This window comes from Pan paniscus, chromosome 4 (assembly GCF_029289425.2).
Source record: "Pan paniscus chromosome 4, NHGRI_mPanPan1-v2.0_pri, whole genome shotgun sequence".
Classification (NCBI taxonomy): Eukaryota; Metazoa; Chordata; class Mammalia; order Primates; family Hominidae; genus Pan; species Pan paniscus.
In genome coordinates this window covers 31192910-31212824 of record NC_073253.2, presented here as the reverse complement: position 1 = coordinate 31212824, position 19915 = coordinate 31192910, and the positions used below count along the sequence as shown (strand labels likewise).

Genomic DNA, 19915 nt, shown 5'->3' with positions numbered 1-19915 from the left:
CTTGGGGGAGGGCAGGTCCCCCGGCTCCTTGCGCTTTCTGGGAGAAGCGACGTCCCACCCTGCTTCTGCTGGCTCTCTGTGTGTTGCACCCACTGCCTAACCAATCCAATGAGATGAATTGGGTACCTCAGTTGGAAATGCAGAAATCAACTACCTTCTGTGTTGGTCTCGCTGGGAGCTGCAGACCAGAGCTGTTTCTATTCGGCCATCTTGGCCCCTCCAAAAAGGGCTTCCTTTTTTACACTTAAGAAATTGTTAAGGGACTAGCACTATCATATTCTGCCTTGAATCTAGTCGTGAACATGGTATTTTGCTGACTCATATTAGGTATGAGACAGTTCAGTTGTGAGTGATAGAAAACCCAAACTAACTATGTCTTAAATAGAAAGAGGCTTCTTAGTTGGGTAAATGTGTGACTATGCAGAAGGGGCTGATAAATCAGGGCCCCAGGTATCCTCTGTCTCATTACCCAGTGTATATACCTGATCCCACGGTCCAAGATGGTAGCCCCTGAGTTCCTGGAAGGATGGAGGCAGGGATGAAGTGGGGAGAAGAGGATGTGTGGGTACTCTCTGTTAAAAAAAAATTCCTAGGAACCACCATGTGACACTTTTGCTTATATGCCTTTGACCATTTGAGAATCTCATCAACAATAGTTGGCCACATCTATTGTTGGGAATGAGAGGTTGGGAAATATATTTAGCTAATAATCTCTTTACTATGAAAACAGATGGAAAGGATGTTGGGTAACAGTTAAAAGTCCTGACTATAACTCTTAATAAATATTTGTTGAATTATTGAGAACATGCATTTATTAATCACTGGCTTTATGGCCAATACATGAATAAACATCCTTTGTATAATCTTCACAACAATTTTAAGAGGCCATCTATTTTTGTTGACTCTTTGTATATAAAGAAGACATACCTTTGAGTGGCCCAGTAACTTTGTTCAAGGTGACAGTCAATGGCCAGTAGAACCCAGGATCACTGATCTTGAACATCCTCTTCCTTCACCATATAATATAACTGCTTATGTAAATGTGCTTCACTTGCATTACATTTAAACATCCAGAGAACAGGTAATGTGGTTTATCCTCACTTTATTTATTAATGCATTCAAATATATTTACTGAGCAAATAAAAAATATTCTCAGTCTTGGGGATATGAAAACATTATGATAGCATATCTGTTTCATTTTTTTATGAAAGGTTAGTCACTAGTTACCAGTCACTGAGATTGACGAGAATACAAAGAGAGCCAACAAATAGTATTCCTGCCCTCATGCAGCTTACCTAATAAACAATATCTTACATAGTCTAATTACTAGCTGTGGCAAGGGCTGTGCTAGAAAAGAACAAGAAGCTGTGAAAACATATATTAGAATGGAATCTAGTTGAGGAGAGGGATAGGGTTAGGGAAAGCTTCCCTGAGGAATTGGCATCTAGACAGCAATTGGCACATGGGAAATAATAAATATATTGAATGAATGAATAAATTCATTAATTTAAATGAAGTTGGGGGTCTCTTGGGAATATGTTTTTTCTAAGCATGGAAAAAAGAATGAAGTACCCTTCAAGAAGTCCCATGTGGCTGGAACTCACAGAGTAAATTCCTCACATTTCCCAGAACATAATTGCTTGTTGAATGAAATCAAATAGCTTTTTCTCTCTGAAATGTCCACATAATGAAGTAGAAAACTTCCATATAAGATAATTTGAAATGTTTTCTCCACTCCAATAAGCCCACATGGGCAGAGAAAACTTATATATTGTCCAAATAGCTCTCTACAAATAGTAGCTGCTCAACAAATATTCATTCATCTACTGTAGATTTGAGACTCAGAAAAACATTCCAAAAAGTATCAGATAATGCATTGATGTTTCAAAACTTATGTACGTCTTTCCAAATCCAGGTTAATGCATGCTCTTAAAAAAAAGAAGCTAAGATACATTGGCAATTATATTTAAATGTCTGGGTTTTTTGTTTGTTTGTTGTTTGTTTTGTTCTGTGAGAATCACATTTTGGTTTAAGAGCTTCTGGAAAGCTGACATTATGTAAAAATACTGGCTTAGGCTGGGCTCCTGTTAAGAAAAGTAAGATAAAAATATTCACATATACTTCTAAAATTCAGTACTTCATCTCTTAACAACACTAATGATAGTAATAAACTAAGGAGACCTGCATTGAACATAGTTTTTCTTTTTTTAATCTGAGAAATGAAAATACAGCCCATGTATTATGAATTCAGAGAAATAAATGTTTCAAAGTGATTGAAGCATTAAGTATATAATAGAAGCAAGAAAATGTGAGAGGCTATTTGTGGGGGGAAAAAGGAGAGCTTGATTATTTTCTTCAAGAGCCAAAATCATAACAAAATAAAGTGATCTATACCAAGTACACTAGCATTAGGATGAAATAGTTACTACTTTAATTAAATACATCAGTTTTGGGGAAAACAGCAGCAGTGGCAGCAAAAACATCAAAAGCAAATACATGGAGAAAATGTAACCAACATATGATATAAAAAAGAAATGTTCTGAAAAAGGCATTAAAGGAGAATAAATACACTCATTTAGAACCTCAAAGTTCAATGTATCTCTTCTCTAGAGTCCTGCAAAATGATACTTTCAGGCGAGCTATAGTCTCAGAAACTGTTTTGATGAAAATGGAAATAGGAGAAAATGAAACTTCATTTAGAAGTTCCCAAATGTTCCCTAAATATCTCTTTCAACTCTAAGTGGATGTCACTCAACCTCCCACTCCACTAGATGGGGCCATGGGACTCATAAATGGCCAACGGCTTAGAAGCAGAAGTGTCACATGGCAGTGGTGTCCATTTAATCCACTTCCACTCTCTATCCAGAGCAACAAGTAGTTTTCCAACTTAATGCTATACACCCTTATCAGGATTTTCTCCAAGTTAATCAAAAAGCCGATGAACTCCTTTTCTTGAATTTGATAGATATCTTAGTAGTTAATGATGCATCCTCAAGCTCTCTTAGTATTTCATTTTTTATTTTTATTTCAACAGCTGCCAGTCTAGTTTAGGCCCTCCTTATATCTGCCTCCAGGCAGTTAGCTGTAAAAGCCTCCTAGCTGGTATCCTTGTTCATAGGCTCCCCTCTCTCTAAAGCACAATTCAACAATTATTCCATTAAATTTTACTGAAAGCTTCATCAGCACTAGGCATTGTGTTAGGTATTCAGAACACGGACCACTTACATGTCATCTTCCTAAACTCTAGTTCTGACAGTATCAATACCCTTCCATAATCAAGTGCCACCTTAGTCTAAATGTGATGTATTTTCACATTTTGGCGTCTCCTTACCTTTTCAATCTTTTATCCTCCTATTACCCCTACAGATATGCAACTCTTCAGTATAATAAGACTTGACTCTGATGTCCGTTGAGCTTTCTCCATCCCCAGTGCGACTTTGTTTATTCTATTCTCTCTGTCTGGAATAACTTCCTTAATGTCATCCTCAAAGATGCTAAATATGCTAAACCATCTTTAATAATTAAAATGTAAATGGATTTTCGATGTTTTCATTATATTCCAGTTGCACAGAAAACAATTATTTCTTAAGAACTCCTAGGACCCAGTTGAAAATTTAACAGTAAAACATTTAAAGCCTGATCTTATGAGGTTGTGGATATTTTCACAACCCTTTTACTATTTAGTCATAACTTAATTATTGAAGGCCTCATGTTGTAGGCAAAAATCCAATCCCTTGGAAACAATTAAGCATTATTACCATTTTTAGTTCATGGAGGAATGTGGATTCCACCTAAGGATGTCACTAGTAGAGGCAGGTTAATAATAAAATACCATCAAGGCAGCATAGATTGTTATGTTTTAGATTTGTAATGTCTTGATGCCATCCATTGCTTTAAAATGTTTCACACTGATGTCTCATTTTGAAGAGCAATATGCTTTTCTCCAACATTTTGACTTATTTAATGAAGTTGTTTCTAATAATAAAAGGACACATCTTAGGTGAAGTATGTCTCTCTTGCTAGACTATGAGTTCCATCACGGTAGTGATTTCTACATTTTCTCGAGATAACCAATATCAAAATTCGCTGGGGGTATCTGCCCGTTATTTGTTCCCCTGGGTTCCAAATCTCACCTCCTAAATAAGAAACTTTAAGGTTGGGAACCATATTTAAAAAGCTCTTCAGATAATTTTTATGTAGTTAAAGTTTGAGAACCATTGCCCCAGGCTAGAGATAAATGAACTGCTTGTTTATGGAAAATTCAAATTTTGGCCAGGCATGGTGGCTCATGCCTGTTATCCCAGCACTTTGGGAGGCCGAGGTGGGTGGATCACGAGCTCAAGAGACCGAGACCATCCTGGCCAACATGGTGAAACCCTATCTCTACTGAAAATACAAAAAAAATTGGTGGGCGTGGTGGTGCGTGCCTGTAGTCCCAGCTACTTGGGAAGCTGAGGCAGGAAAATCGCTTGAACCCGGGAGGCGGAGGTTGCAGTGAGCTGAGATTGCACCACTGCACTCCAGGTTGGCGACAGAGCAAGACTCTGTCTCAAAAAAACAAAAAAAAAAAAAAAAGAAAAAAGAAAAAAAATTCAAATTTTATGGGATATAACAGTTACTTAATATAGCCTTAAGAAAATCCAAGACTGCCCCACAGTCACTAACAGTGTCCACTGCGCCCCCCCAAAATAAAAGGGAACTACCAAGAGTTGTCAAAGAGAGGATAGTGCAGAGGTTACAAATGCTTTAGGGCTGCCCCTCACACTAGCTGCCCGGGTTTGACTCCCAACTTTTCAACTTACTAAGTTTAGTAAACATAGACAATTTATTTAGCTTTCTGTTCCTAGATTTCTCCATCTGAATAATGGGGATAAGAACAATACCGGTTAGATGGAATTACAGTCAATACATGTAGAGCAGTTGAAACTGCAGCACATAGTGCTGAAGTGCTAACTGTTAGATCTTAAAGCTAATACATAACACTATGGACAATGAAACTAATTTCTAACCTAAATATGGCAAATATATAACTTTTTTTACAATTAAGTCTAACTACATTCAATTAGTTTTAAGCAACAACAACAAACTCCCCTAAATAGAAATCGTTTTAAATTAATAGCCTCTTCAAAAAAGTAAACCTTTCAGAATCAGACCAGGTGGCTTAGTACTGTCACATTTTCAACACAAGGAGGTTTTCAGTGAGGCACTGGGGCAGAACAAATTTGCACAGTGTCTGCTGTGGACATAAGGGATTCCTTCAGCCCTATGCAAATAGTAATCCCACTAGTTCCCAGAAGATAAACATGAAGAGACAACGAAACCTTTAGCTCAGATGCTCACTTACTTCTGCTCCTCTGAATTTCTCACCTTTGGGGACTTGAGAACCGGCTGCCAGTAAACTTTCTATGCTCTTGCAAGAAGCCCTGATGCAGTTCTATTAGAACTAATTGTTACATTAGAGGCAATACGAGAATCTAATTCCTAAATAGCATTTCCCATAGGCAGGTCTCATAAGCAATTGTAATACCTTTTGTTGAGATAGTTTCAGATTCGCAAGGGAATACTGGAGAGTGCATTTACCAATATAGGAGAAGAGTTACAATAAGAAACTCTCAAAAATGATAGGAACTCAGGGTGCTAACTCCTTTAGTCTTAAGTGCCAGAAATTGGGATACAGAGTCCAGGGGCAATTTAGCTGGTCATGTGAAGAGATATCAAGACGGAACCAGAGTGAATTTGCCATGAATGTGACTGAGGTAGACTGTAAAACCAGAGGCTCTCAATTTTGAATTTTTTTTAATGATAAAAGCAAGTTGTTATCTTCAATCAATTCAGATTATCTCCATTTCACTGTACCATATCATAAACTAAATAAAAAGAAGGTATTTTGGTAATATTCATGAAACAAATGGAAACCAACTGAACAAGAAGGCATTTAAAATCTCAAACTTTGTAAATACAATAGCGAAATTAGAAAAGTTTTCCTCATGGTCAAAATGTATAGCAAGTATATTTAAAAAGTCTTTTATATAATAAGCTTGGTTAAACTGAATTGTCTACTGAGAGTCTGCTAAACTCATGCTAGTAGATGCTAAAAACTGTGTTAAAGTAATTCTCTATAACTCTTTGTGTTCTGTATTTTATGAGAAACAGTAATAAAAATAGTTTGTATATCTGACATTTTTGCAAGGGTAAATATTACAAATTTCATAAGCTATAAATATATTAGTATTTTAGAGCTTCTTTTCTAAAATAAGTTAATCTTGGAGAAGATAAGTTTATATTAACAATATTACATCTAAAGTTTCTAAACTCTTATGGCATGATTATAATAATACATTTATAAAAATGTGCAAGAAGCTAAATCAAACATTTATTCTTTTAACATTTGAGGAAAAAACAAACAAACAAACAAAAAACAGAAGTGGGATAGGAGAAGGCAGAAGTTTTACAAGGTTTAACGGGTAGACTTCCTGGCAAACATCCTACAAATACTGCCGAAGCCCATCTAGCCTTGCCTATAAAAGTGGTTTGCAGTGATTATGGAGTAAAGTATGGGTCATTAGGATTTACAGGAAGTATGGTTCCTCTGCTCTCTGGATTGGTGAGGCACTCCCCGTATAAATATAAATGCACCACATGTGGTACCAATGGAGCATGTTTAGCCAATTGAAATGTGAATATATAACAGCTGAACATAGTAAACTGAGTTGCCAGGGCATTCTTAGTATCACACAGTGCAGAATAATTGCCATGTGAAAACAAATACTATCTTTCTCCTTTTTTTTTTTGTTCAGTATTCCCTATTCTTCTATTAGTCAATTATTGACATCTATTTAACATAGTTTTAATTAAAGGTGCCATGGGAATAGACTTAAACTAACTCTGATTCCTACTCTCAAGTTGTTTATGGTATAGGAGGAGAAGGAAAAGCAAACAATGACTATAAAGGTATTTTAGTTACTATGATTTTGATATATAGTTGACCGAGTGGGATAAAAGGATTGTAGTCACTTCTACCTTTGAAGATAAAAGGCAGGGCTTTCAGGAATGACTTCACAGAGAAGGGAATGATGGGGCTGAATCTAAAGAAGACTGAAAGCTGGTCAATAGATGAACTATGCAGTGCATGTATTGAAGCGCAGAGGCAGAATAAGCTGGATTAATTTGAAGAACAGCAAGAAATTCAGTTTAGTGAGGCACTGGGTACTCAAAGTGGGAGAGGAAGCAGAAAAGATTTCAGATGCAGCCTTTTTTTTTTTTTTTTTTTTTTTTTCAGACGGGGTCTCACTCTGTGGCCCAGGCTGGAGTGCAGTGGCACAGTCTCAGCTCACTGCAACCTCTGTAACCCATATTCAGGTGATTCTTCTGCCTCAGCCTCCCGAGTAGCTGGGACTAGAGGTGCCTGCCACCACAACCGGCTAATTTCTGTATTTTTAGTAGAGACGGGGTTTCACCATATTGGCCAGGCTGGTCTTGAGCTCCCAACATCATGATCCACCTGCCTCAGCCTCCCAAATTGCTGGGATTACAGGTTTGGGCCACCATGCCCAGTCCCAGATGCAGCTTTTTAAAAATACAGAGCAACTGCTATATGGTTCATCATGTATTCCAAAGAATCTAGAGTTAAGATCTAAAACACAGCTTTTTAGGGAAAAAAGGCAAGCAATACAATATGCACTACCACTACTATAACTGTGGTAAATGACCAAATAATTTCAGACAAAACATATTTTTCAGGACAGAAGCATTAAGACATCTTTACTTAATGCATAGTGCTTTTTTAATTTAAAAAGAAACATCTGTTTTAAAAACACACAACTATGTATGAAAAACTCATTTCTAATAAACAACTCAAATAGAAATCATAATTTTCCACCTGGGATCATAGTTTAAAAAATATCATTAGAAAAAGAAATATATTAATGTCCAGATATAATCAGCTTTAAAGAGGTGTATGGTAAGAATGGGAATATAGTTTAGTATATATTGGCATGTAGTATTTTTCTTCAAGAGAAAAGGCTAAAATATTTTCCACTTGAATAAGGCAGTATTAAAAACGAATTAGATTGTATGTAATTCAGCTTCTGTAACTAGAAAAAAGGCTGAAAATGAAAAAAAAATCTACTTCTTAAATTCTGGTCTTTTGAAAATGATTTTTGTATCTGAAAAAGCTCCAGGTGTCTATAAATATCAAAAACGTTTTTATACACATTACATACAGACATATGAAATGAAATAGATGATTAGTTCTTTTTTTGTAGCATTCTCAATCCCACTGTTAACAAAGTTGTTAAAAAAATCCATGTGTGAAATTTGTACTATAGAAATTTATAACAATTTATGCTCACTTAATTCCCTTTTGGGCCGATATATTCTACATTAACTATAATTTTCTTAAAAATGCAGAAGGTATATGGTTTTGCATTTAAATATATTAAGTTTTATAACAAAGAAAAATCAAATAGCCATTTAGAAACATTAGCTGTTTCATGACTGATGGATAATGCTTACTTGTGAGTTGCTGCCAAGGCTGTCTGCCTGAAGTTCAGAGAATTTTCATGGGTTACTTATTTCCCATTATCTTTCCTCATTTTCTTCACTGTTCTTTCCTCTCCCTCCAGCCTACGTGGTCATCACTACTCGCAGTTCCAACAACAAGGTTCCCACATCATCAAGCAAAAGTGTTTTTTATTTTATTTATTTATATTTTTACTGTAACTCAGGGCAGTACAAACCTAAGATTTATAAGGAGACGAGACATATTTTTACTGTGCAGTCTGAGCATGACCTGCACTAGGCCTGTGGAGCAATTTAGAAGTCTCTATTTTTACCAAGTGTAAATTGGTACCAGTAGAGTGGGGCACTGCTGAAAAAATACCTGAAAATGTGGAAGCAACTTTGGAATGGGGTAACAGGCAGAGGTTGGAACAGTTTGGAGGGCTCAGAAGAAGAGAGAAAAACATAGGTAAGTTTGGAACTCCCTAGAGAATGGTTGAATGGCTTTCACCAAAATGCTGATAATGACATGGACAATGAAATCCAGGCTGAGGTGGTCTCAGATGGAGATGAGGAACTTCCTGGGAACTGGAGCTAAGGTGACTCTTGTTATGCTTTATTAAAGTGAGTGGCAGCATTTTGCTCCTGCTCTAGAAATTTGTGGAACTTTGAACTTGAGAGAGATGATTTAGGGTATCTGGCAGAAGAAATTTCTAAGCAGCAAAGCATTCAAGAGCTGTATTGGGTGCTGTTAAAGGCATTCAGCTTTATAAGGGAAGCAAAGCATAAAAGTTTGGAAAATTTGCAGCCTGACAATGCAATAGAAAAGAAAATCCCATTTTCTGAGGAGAAATTCAAGCCAGCTGCAGAAATTTGCATAAGTAATGAGGAGCTGAATGTTAATCCCCAAGACAATGGGGGAATTGTCACCACAGCATGTTAGAGGTCTTCATGGCAGCCCCTCCCATCATAGGCCTGAAGGCCTAGGAGGAAACAGTGGTTTTGTGGGCTGGGCCCAGGGTCCCCGGTGCTGTGTGCAGCCTAGGGACTTGGTAATAAATCGTTACAAATTTCTGTAGTACAAATTTCACATACGGATTTTTCTAAGAAGTCAATAATTGGGGTTTGGGAAACACTGCCTAGATTTCAGAAGATGTATGGAAATGCCTGGATGCCCAGGCAGAAGTTTGCTGCAGGGGTGGGGCCCTCGTGGAAAACCTCTGCTAGGGCAGTGCAGAAGGGAAATGGGGGGTAAGAGCCCCCACACAGAGTCCCCACTGGGGAACCACCTAGTGGAGCTGTGAGAAGAGGGCCACCATCCTAGAGACCCCAAAATGGTAGATCCCCCAACAGCTTGCACCGTGTGTCTGGAAAAGCCACAGATGCTCAAAGGCAACCTGTGAAAGCAGCCAGGAGGGAGGCTGTACCCTGCAAAGCCACAGAGGAGAAGATGCCCAAGACCATGGGAACCCACCTCTTGCATCAGCTTGGCATGGATGTGAGACATGCAGTCAAAGGAGACCATTTTGGAGCTTTAAGATTTGACTGTCCCAATGGATTTTGGACTTGCCTGGGGCCAGTAGCCCCTTTGTTTTGGCCAATTTCTCCCATTTGGAATGGCTGTATTTAACTAATGCCTGTATCACCACTGTATCTAGGAAGTAACTAAGTTCCTTTTGATTTTATAGGCTCATAGGCTGAAGGGACTTGCTTTTTTTCAGATGAGACTTTGGACTGCAGACTTTTGAGTTAATGCTGAAATGAGTTAAGACTTTGGGGGACTGTTGGGAAGGCATGATTGGTTTTGAAATGTGAAGACATGAGATTTTGGACAGTACACAGGCAGAATGACAAGGTCTGGCTCTGTGTCCCCATCCAAATCTCATCTTGTAGTTCCCATAATTTCCACATGTGTGGGAGGGACCCAGTGAAAGATAAGTGAATCATGGGAGAGGGTCTTTCCCATGCTATTCTCATGATAGTGAATAAGTTACAAGATCTGATAGTTTTAAAAACGGGAGTTTCCCTGCACAAGCTCTCTCTCTTTTTGCCTGCCACCATCCACGTAAATGTCACTTGCTCCTCCTTGCCTTCCACCATTATTATGAGGCCTCCCCAGCCATGTAGAGGCTTAATGTAAGTCCATTAAACCTCTTTCTTTTGTAAATTGCCCAGCCTCGGGTATGTCTTTATCAGCAGCATAAAAACAGACTAATACACCAAGTGACCCATGGTTTCAATGCACATTGAAGTTTGAGAAATAACTGTTTTTCCTCTCACAAATTCTATGGCACATAAAAAGGGAACATATTAAGATCATAGCCACATTTCTAAAAAGGTAAGAGAGTTCCAAACCCAATTTTCTCAGTGATAAAATACTAGAACTGAAAAAACAACTGGTGAATTAACTTTCGAAAGAAAAATTGTGACATTGCCCTAGTATTATACTATACCATACACATCAAATATATCAGCACACAACAGTAATACATAGTATAATGGAAATTTCTTTCCTTGTATTATGTAAATATTATGCTAATGTAGTTTTTACTTTAATAAAAGTCCTAATAAAAATAGGCTGTTTGGATATAATATAATTCAAATGGAGCAGTTAGCAAACCATGTAAGGCCAGGCCACATATATTTTGTGTTATGTTTACCCAGCTTACTTTTATCTTTTCTGGATTCAGAGCATCCTGAAAGTAGGTGTTATCTTTTCTCTACTGCCTAGTAGTGGATAGAGTGTAGAGTACACATTCATGAGTAAATGTTTGTGGAATACATGAATAAATTAATAGCTGGAAATTCAATGTATATGTATTCTAGAAAAACACACACAAACACATATATATAAATAAAAATAAACCCATAAATTTAAAAAGTAAAATTAATATTTTACTACAAATAGCTATAAAAGAAGAGAAAAACACAGAGAAATTGACACTGCATGTCTTGAAAATAAATAAGAAATAGTTATACTGGCTGACCCTCAGTTAGTTAGCAAAGCACCCAGAATTTAAAATACACGTGTTATAATCCAAGACATATTTCTATAATTGTGCAAAGTTGCTAATTCTAACATGTTAATCAGAAAGAAAAACTGATATTCTAGGATGCTGATGAGCTAATGTTTAATGTAGTGGTTAATTATTAGTTGGAAAAAATCTACATAAAGAAATAAAGCTCCAAAAAACTAGAAATCTGAAAAAAAAAAACTTGTTTAACTGCATTTACCAACTCTTTAAATCCAGAACCAGTTATGAGCATTGTGGTACTATTAATAATTGCATGCTGAACATATAAATGTAAAATGGCAATTTCAATTTTCGTTTCATCAAGACAATGAAGAAAATGAAATTGAATACTAATTAGTGCATGTTTGTCATACACCTGAAAGATTAGGGGGTTACTGTGCTCATTATAAGTGAGTTTAAGCAAAGTACTCAAAGGTTTCATTTGAAGGACTGACTATAAATAATTGAATTAGGTGACAAGGGAAATTAACAATGAATGATCAACACAGAAACTCTGGTATATCATTTGATTTCACAGAATGTCTTATAGGTGATTTAATCTTACAAAATTGATAAAGTTTTTTCTTCTAAAAAATAACTTAGAAAATATGTTATTAAAGAATGCATTAACAAAATATATATTTTGAACATAATCAGTAAGTAATTACTGAATAACAATGTTGAGACTAAGAAAATTACTCAAAACCATATGATCACATGGAAATTAAATGACCTACTCCTGAATGACTTTTGGGTAAATAAGTAAGCCAGAAATCAAGAAGTTATTTGAAACTAATGAGAACAAAACTACAACATTTCAGAATCTCTTGGACACAGCTAATGCAGTGTTAAGAGGGAAATTTATAGCACTAAATGCCCACATCAAAAAGTTAGAAAGAGCTCCATTTAATAATCTAACATCACAACTAAAAGAACTAGGGAACCAAGAGCAAACCATTCCCAAAGCTATCAGAAGACAAAAAGTAACAAACTCAGAGCTGAGCTGAAGACTGAGACATGAAAAGCCATTCAAAAGATCAAACAATTGTGAGTGGGAGTTCACTCATGATTTGGCTCTCTGTTTGTCTATTATTGGTGTATAGGAAATACCTAGGGATATAACTTACAAGGGATGTGAAGGACCCTTTCAAGAAGAACTACAAACCACTCCTCAAGGAAATAACAGAGGACACAAACAAATGGAAAAACATTCCATGCTCATGGATAGGAAGAATCAATATTGTAAAAATGGCCATACTGTCCAAAGTAATTCATAGATTCAATGCTATCCCCATCAAGCTACCACTGACTTTCTTCACAGAATTAGAATAAACAACTTTAAATTTCATACAGAACCAAAAAAAGCCTGTATAGCCAAGACAATCCTAAGCAGAAAGAACAAAGCTGGAGGCATCACTCTACCTGACTTCAAACTATACTACAAGCCTACAGTAACCAAAACAGATATATAGACCAATGGAACAGAACAGACCCCTCAGAAATAATGCCACACATCTACAACCATCTGATCTTTGACAAACCTGACCAAAACAAGCAATGGGGAAAGGATTCCCTATTTAATAAATGGTGTTGGGAAAACGGGCTAGCCATATGCAGAAAACTGAAACTGGACCCCTTCCTTACACCTTATAAAAAATTAACTCAAGATGGATTAAAGACTTAAACATAAGACCTAAAACCATAAAAATCCTAGAAGAAAACCTAGGCAATACCATTCAGGACATAGGCATGGGCAAAGACTTCATGACTAAAACACCAAAAAGCAATGACAACAAAAGCCAAAATTGACAAATGGGATCTAATTAAACTAAAGAGCTTCTGCACAGCAAAAGAAACTATTATCAGAGTGAACAGGAAACCTACAGAATGGGAGAACATTTTTGCAATCTATCCATCTCACAAAGGGCTAATATCCAGAATCTACAAAGAACTTAAACAAATTTACAAGAAAAAAAAAACCCATCAAAAAGTGGTCAAAGGGATATGAACAGACACTTCTCAAAAGAAGACATTTGTGCAGCCAAAAATCATATGAAATAAAAAGCTCATCATCACTAGTCATTAGAAAAGTAGAAATCGAAACCACAATGATACCATCTCACGCCAGTTAGAATGGCGATCATTAAAAAGTCAGGAAACAACAGATGCTGGAGTGGATGTGGAGAAATAGGAACAATTTCATGCTGTTGGTGGGAGTGTAAATTAGTTCAACCATTGTGGAAGACAGTGTGGTGATTCCTTAAGGATCTAGAACCAGAAATACCATTTGACCCAGCAATCCCATTACTGGATATATACCCAAAAGATTAGAAATCATTCTGCTATAAAGACACATGCACATGTGTGTTTATTGCAGCATTATTCACAATAGCAAAGATTTGGAACAAACCCAAATGCCCATCAATGATAGACTGGATAAAGAATGTGGCACGTATACACCATGGAATACTATGCAGCCATAAAGAAGGATGAGTTCATGTCCTTGGCAGGGACGTGGATGAAGCTGGAAACCATCACTCTTAGCAAACTAACACAGGAAAAGAAAACCAAACACCACATGTTCTCAGTCATAAGTGGAAACTGAACAATGAGACCACATGGAAACGGACAGGGGAACATCACACACTGGGGACTGTTGAGTGGGGCAGCTAGGGGAGGGATCGCATTAGGAGAAATACCTAATGCAGATGATGGGTTGATGGGTGTAGCAAACCACCATGGCATGTGTATACATATGTAATAAACCTGCATGTTTTGCACATGTATCCCAGAACTTTAAGTAGAATAAATTAAAAAACATCTGATAATATTTCTTAGCGATACCTATATTTCTTTGAGAAATTGTGTTTGTTTTTCAATAAATACACCAATTTTGATTTCAGTCTGAAAAATTCAGCTCAATTTACTCTGATAGTTTGGAAATAGTCCTGTTATGCTATTCCATTTAAATTGTTAAAGATATTATTACTATTAGAAAATTATAGAACATGAGAACTTAAGGCCCTTTTTCTTTCACCAAAAAAAATTAGTGGAAACCAAGTCATCTCACTTTTAGCTTGAATTGAAAACAAACCTATAACACCAATAGTTTTATTTTTAATTTGTGTAATCCTTTTAGAATTATTAATATTCAATCTGAGTTCAGTACATTGTTGATTGGACAACACTACATATCCTCCAATGGTAATTTAATGACAGTTACTAGTCCAACCTGTGTTGCAATAAACATACTATATTTTTTTACTTGAGAGCTTAAAAATACTGGTCATAAAGAAATTGTAAGAGCTGTGAATTAGGCTAATTATATATTTTTTGTAATCTTTAAAGTTCTGACAACTTGGATAAGATAATTAACCTGTTTGATTCAAGCTGTCTAAATTTATAAAGTGATGATAATTACACCTACTATATGGAATTATTCTGAGAATTAAATTTAAAAATCACCCAAAGAAGATTAAAAAATTCAAGAGGTTGTTACTGAAAAAACTAATAAAGTAGATAGACTGCTAGCTAGACTAATAAAGGAGAAAAGGGAGAAGATCCAAATAAACACAATTAGAAATGACAAAAGAGATACTACTAATAACCATCAGCAACTGCTGTGAACACCTCTGTGCACACAAACTGGAAAGTCTAGAAGAAATGGATAAATCCCTGGAAATATACACCCTCCCAAAACTGAGTCAGGATGAAATTCAAATGAGTAGACAAATAATAATCTCTGAAATTGAATCAGTAATAGATACCCTACCAACAAAAAAGAGCCCAGGCCCACATGGATTCACAGCTGAATTCTACCAGATATACAAAGAAGAGCTGGTAGCATTTCTACTAACACTACTCCAAATAATCGAGGAAGAGGGACTCCTTCCTAACTCATTCTACAAGGCTAACATCATCCTGATACCAAAACTAGGCAGAGACAAAACAAAAACACAAAACTTCAGGCCAATATTTTGATGAATATCAATTCAAAAATCCTCAACAAAATACAAGCAAATTGAATCCAATAGCACAACTAAAAGCTTATCCACCACGATCAAGCAGGCTTTATCCCCAGGATGCAAGGTAGGTTCAACATATGTAAATCAATAAGAGTGAATAATCACATAAACATAACTAAAGACAAAAACCACATGATCATCTCAATAGATTCAGAAAAGCCTTCCAATAAAATTTAACACCTCTCATATTAAAAACTCTCAATAAACTTGGTACTGAAAGAACATACCTCAAAATTATGAATCACCTATGATAAACCCACAGCCAACATCATACTAAATGAGCAAAAGATGGAAGCATTCCTCTTGAAAACAGAAATGAGACAAGGATGCCCTTTCTCATCACTCCTATTCAACATAGTATTGGAAGTCCTGGCCAGGGCAATCAGGCAAGAGAAAAAAGTAAAAGCCATCCAAAACAGGCAGAGAAGAAGCCAAAGTATCCCTGTTTGCAGAGGACATGATTCCATATCTAGAAAACCCGACAGTCTAGGCCCGAAGGATCTAGAAAACCCCACAGTCTAGGCCCGAATGATCCTTAAGCTGATAAACACCTTCAGCAAAGTCTCAGGGTAAAAAATCAACATACAAAAATTACTGGCATTCCTATATAGCAACCACAGTCAAGCCAAGTGCCAAATCAGAAATGCCATCCCACCTACAATTGCTAAAACAAACAAACAAACAAAACCCCGAAAAAACCCTCCTAGGAATACAGCTTATCAGGGAAGTAAACAATCTCTACAATGGGAACTAGAAAACACTGGTCCAAGAAATCAGAGATAACACAAACAAATGGAAAAAACATTCCATGCTTGTGGATAGGAAGAATCAAAATCATTAAAATGGCCATACTGCCCAAAGCAATTTATAGATTTCAATGCTAATCCTATCAAACTCCCAATGACATTATTCACAGAACTAGAAAATACTATCTTAAAATAGCCAAGACAATCCTGAAGACAACAACAAAAATAAAACCCCCCAAAAGCTAGAAGTATCACATTACCTGACTTCAAACTATACTATAGGGCTACAGTAACCAAAAGTACTATTTTGATACTGATACAAAAACAGACTTATATTCCAATGGAACAGAATTGAGAGACCAGAAATAAGGTTGCACACCTACAACCATCTGATCCTCCACAAAGCTGACAAAAACAAGCTATGGGGAAAGGACTCCCTAATCAATAAATGGTGCTGGGATAGTGGTTAGCCATATGCAGAAGATTGAAACTGGACCCTTTCCTTACACTATATACACAAATCAACTCAAGATGGATTAAAGACTTAAATGTAAAATCCAAAGCTATAAAATCCCTGAAAGACAACTTAGGCAATACCATTCTGGACAGAGGAAATGGCAAATATTTCATGACAAAGAGACGGAAAACAATTGCAACAAAAGCAAAAAATGACAAATGGGATCTAATTAAACTAAAGAGCTTCTGCACAGAAAAAGGAACTATCAACATAGTGAACAGACAACCTACCGAATGGAAGAAAACTTTTTCAAACTATGCATCTGACAAAGGTCTAATATTCAGCATCTATAAGAAACTTAAATTTTCAAGAAAAAAAACAAACAACTTCATTAAAAAGTGGGCAAAGGGCATAAACAGACAATTTTCAAAAGAAGACATACATGCAGCCAACAATCATACGAAAAAAACCCTCAAGATCAGTTATCATGAGAGAAATGCAAATGAAAACCACAATTAGATACCATCTTACAACAGTCAGAATGGCTATTATTAAAAAGTAAAATAATAATAGATGCTGGCAAGGTTGAGGAGAAAAGGGAATGGTTATACACTGTTGGTGGGAGTGTAAATTATTTCAACGACTGTGGAAAGCAGTGTGAAGATTCCGCAAAGAACTAAAAACAGAACTAATATTCAGCCCAGCCACAGCATAACTGGGTATATACCCAAAGGAATATAAATTGTTCTATGATAAAGGCACATGCACACCTATGTTCACTGCAGCACCATTCACAATAACAAAGACATGGAATCTACCGAAATGCCAATCAATTGTAGACTGGGTAAAGAAAATCTGATACATAGACACCATGGAATACTATGCAGCTGCAAAAGAGTCAGATCATGTCTTTTGCAGGAACATGAATGAAGCTGGAGCAAACTAATTATCCTTAGCAAACTAATGTGGGAACAGGAAACCAAATACTACATGTTTTCCCTTAGCACCACTTACAGTGGGTGCTACATGATGGGAACACATGGACACATAGAATGAAATAACAGATAGTGGGACTTACCTGAGGGTGAAGGATGGGAGGAGGGTAAGGACTAGGAAATATAACTAATGGATACTAGGCTTAATACCAGAGTAACAAAATAATCTGTACAACAAAAACCCCATGACATGAAGTATACCTTATAACAAACCTGCACATATACCCCTGAACCTAAAATAAAAGTTTCAAAAAAAAAAGAAAATTGGTAAAGTTTTGTAAAAAATAACATTAAAAATATATTATTAAAGAACACAATTATAAAATGAATACATTGAATATAATTCCTAAAAATTTATTGAATAATAATAATTTTTAGCTTTTCACCCATTATATTTGAGGTTCTCACTCTAATATAAAACCTTTCATGTTTACTTTAGCTGTTTTTCTCTGAGTTCATTATCATCTTCAGACCAAAAGCAAATTATCATCATCCCACTGATCTTAAAAGTAAAATAAGTTTTAACTATTGTTCTTAAGAGAATAAATCTAAGTTTTTCTCAGTGTTGATCACTGTCCTGTTCGATTAAGGTTATTTCTGCCTACAGCCACTGGGATAAAGGGAATTTACACTTCACACAATACTTTGAAAGGAAGAATGATGCATAGTGTTAAGTAGGCAATACTGGGACAAAGTAAAGTGAACAATCGGATATGAAACATTAATAAGGTGTTTCTCAGAGTAAACACTGGAAAAGCAAGCTACTTATGGTTTATAGAAAGATGGCAATCATTGAAGCTCACAAACATAATTTGCCAAGCAGAAACCCTGATGTAAACTGGTGATATCATCTCTCAACTGTTCTGAATTTTGGCTATGAATATTAATGTCTAAAGTTTTATCATGACCACAGTCCTACAAATGCATTTCAACTAGAGTGATTAAAAATGTCTCTGGAACGATTATTCATTAGTAAATATGATATAATTATTTTCTATTATTCTGTGCATATTTTAAACCTTAATTGATCCTTCACGAGTGTGATAAAACTGTATAGATGTGCCATTTCCACTATCTGGAGTTCATTTTGCACATGTTGCTATAGATTGAAAAAGTCAAGCGTAATTTAAGAAGCAATTTTAACAACTTCATGTAAATATAAATTCATAAAACAAAACAAGAACTTCAGGCAACCTTATAGAGCTCTATAGATAAAAGAAATGTTTATGAGACATATAAGAATGCCTAAGAAACCCGAACAAAGAAAGTATCTGAAGGAGATTTTGGCCCAGTTTTTCAAGTATGGAAGTCTTGCCTCTTAGCCATAAATCAATTTTCGTTCATACCAAATGCCTGTAAACTAGTTCTTGTATAGTACACCTAATTATGTCACATCAGGGATTTCCATGTTTCTTTGACTTAGAATATGTAGTAAATAGATAGAACACATCAATCACCTAAACTAATCAAAACTCTGCAATATCTCCCTACTCTACCGAAATAAGGCTAATACCTTTTAGTATGACTCCTGAAGCACAGCAAACTCATACACTGAATTTGAACACATCCCTCCAGCAACCTTTACTCTAGTCATGATCTTCTACATAATATTCCCCAGATTGTCATGTAGCATCTTTGATCAGGCTGTTCCCTGGATGTTCAGTCTCTACTGAAAGCCATCCTTCTCAGGCCTAGCTCAAAAGCTATCTGCCCCAGGTGAGTTTCTCAAGATAATTAATGAATTCTTCCTCTGACCACAGAATACTGAATTCTTCCTCCCTTTAGTACACATCAATGACTTGTTAGATGGTTATTAATGTGCTTTCCCCAACAGAGGTTTACTCTTTCACAGACACCAGTTTTGATCATCTTTCTGTACTCCTAGTACATAGTTCATCTAAATGCTCAAAAAACATTGAAATGTACAGAAATATAAGCTCTGGGCCTTGCTACCCCCTCTGGGAAATCACTTAGTATTTCAGTATATTGTTGTTTTCTCCTGTTTTAAAAAATAGCTGGTTGATGAGAGTGAATAACACTATGAAATGAAACACCCTCAGCTTGAAAGAAGGTGCATTTGAGGTATTGTTATTATGATGCATGGTATATTTTATACTTGCATTTGTGGACCCACTTCTTAGAGATAGAAAACATAGATGTAATTTTTATGTTCTTAAAG

The 19915-nt window shown here is 36.1% G+C and overlaps 1 protein-coding gene across 2 annotated transcripts in view; it reads right to left on the bottom strand.

The window, feature by feature from the left end:
* Positions 1 to 19915, bottom strand: part of EDIL3 (EGF like repeats and discoidin domains 3) — a 442216-nt gene that overhangs the window by 145762 nt on the left and 276539 nt on the right. The window lies entirely within an intron of this gene.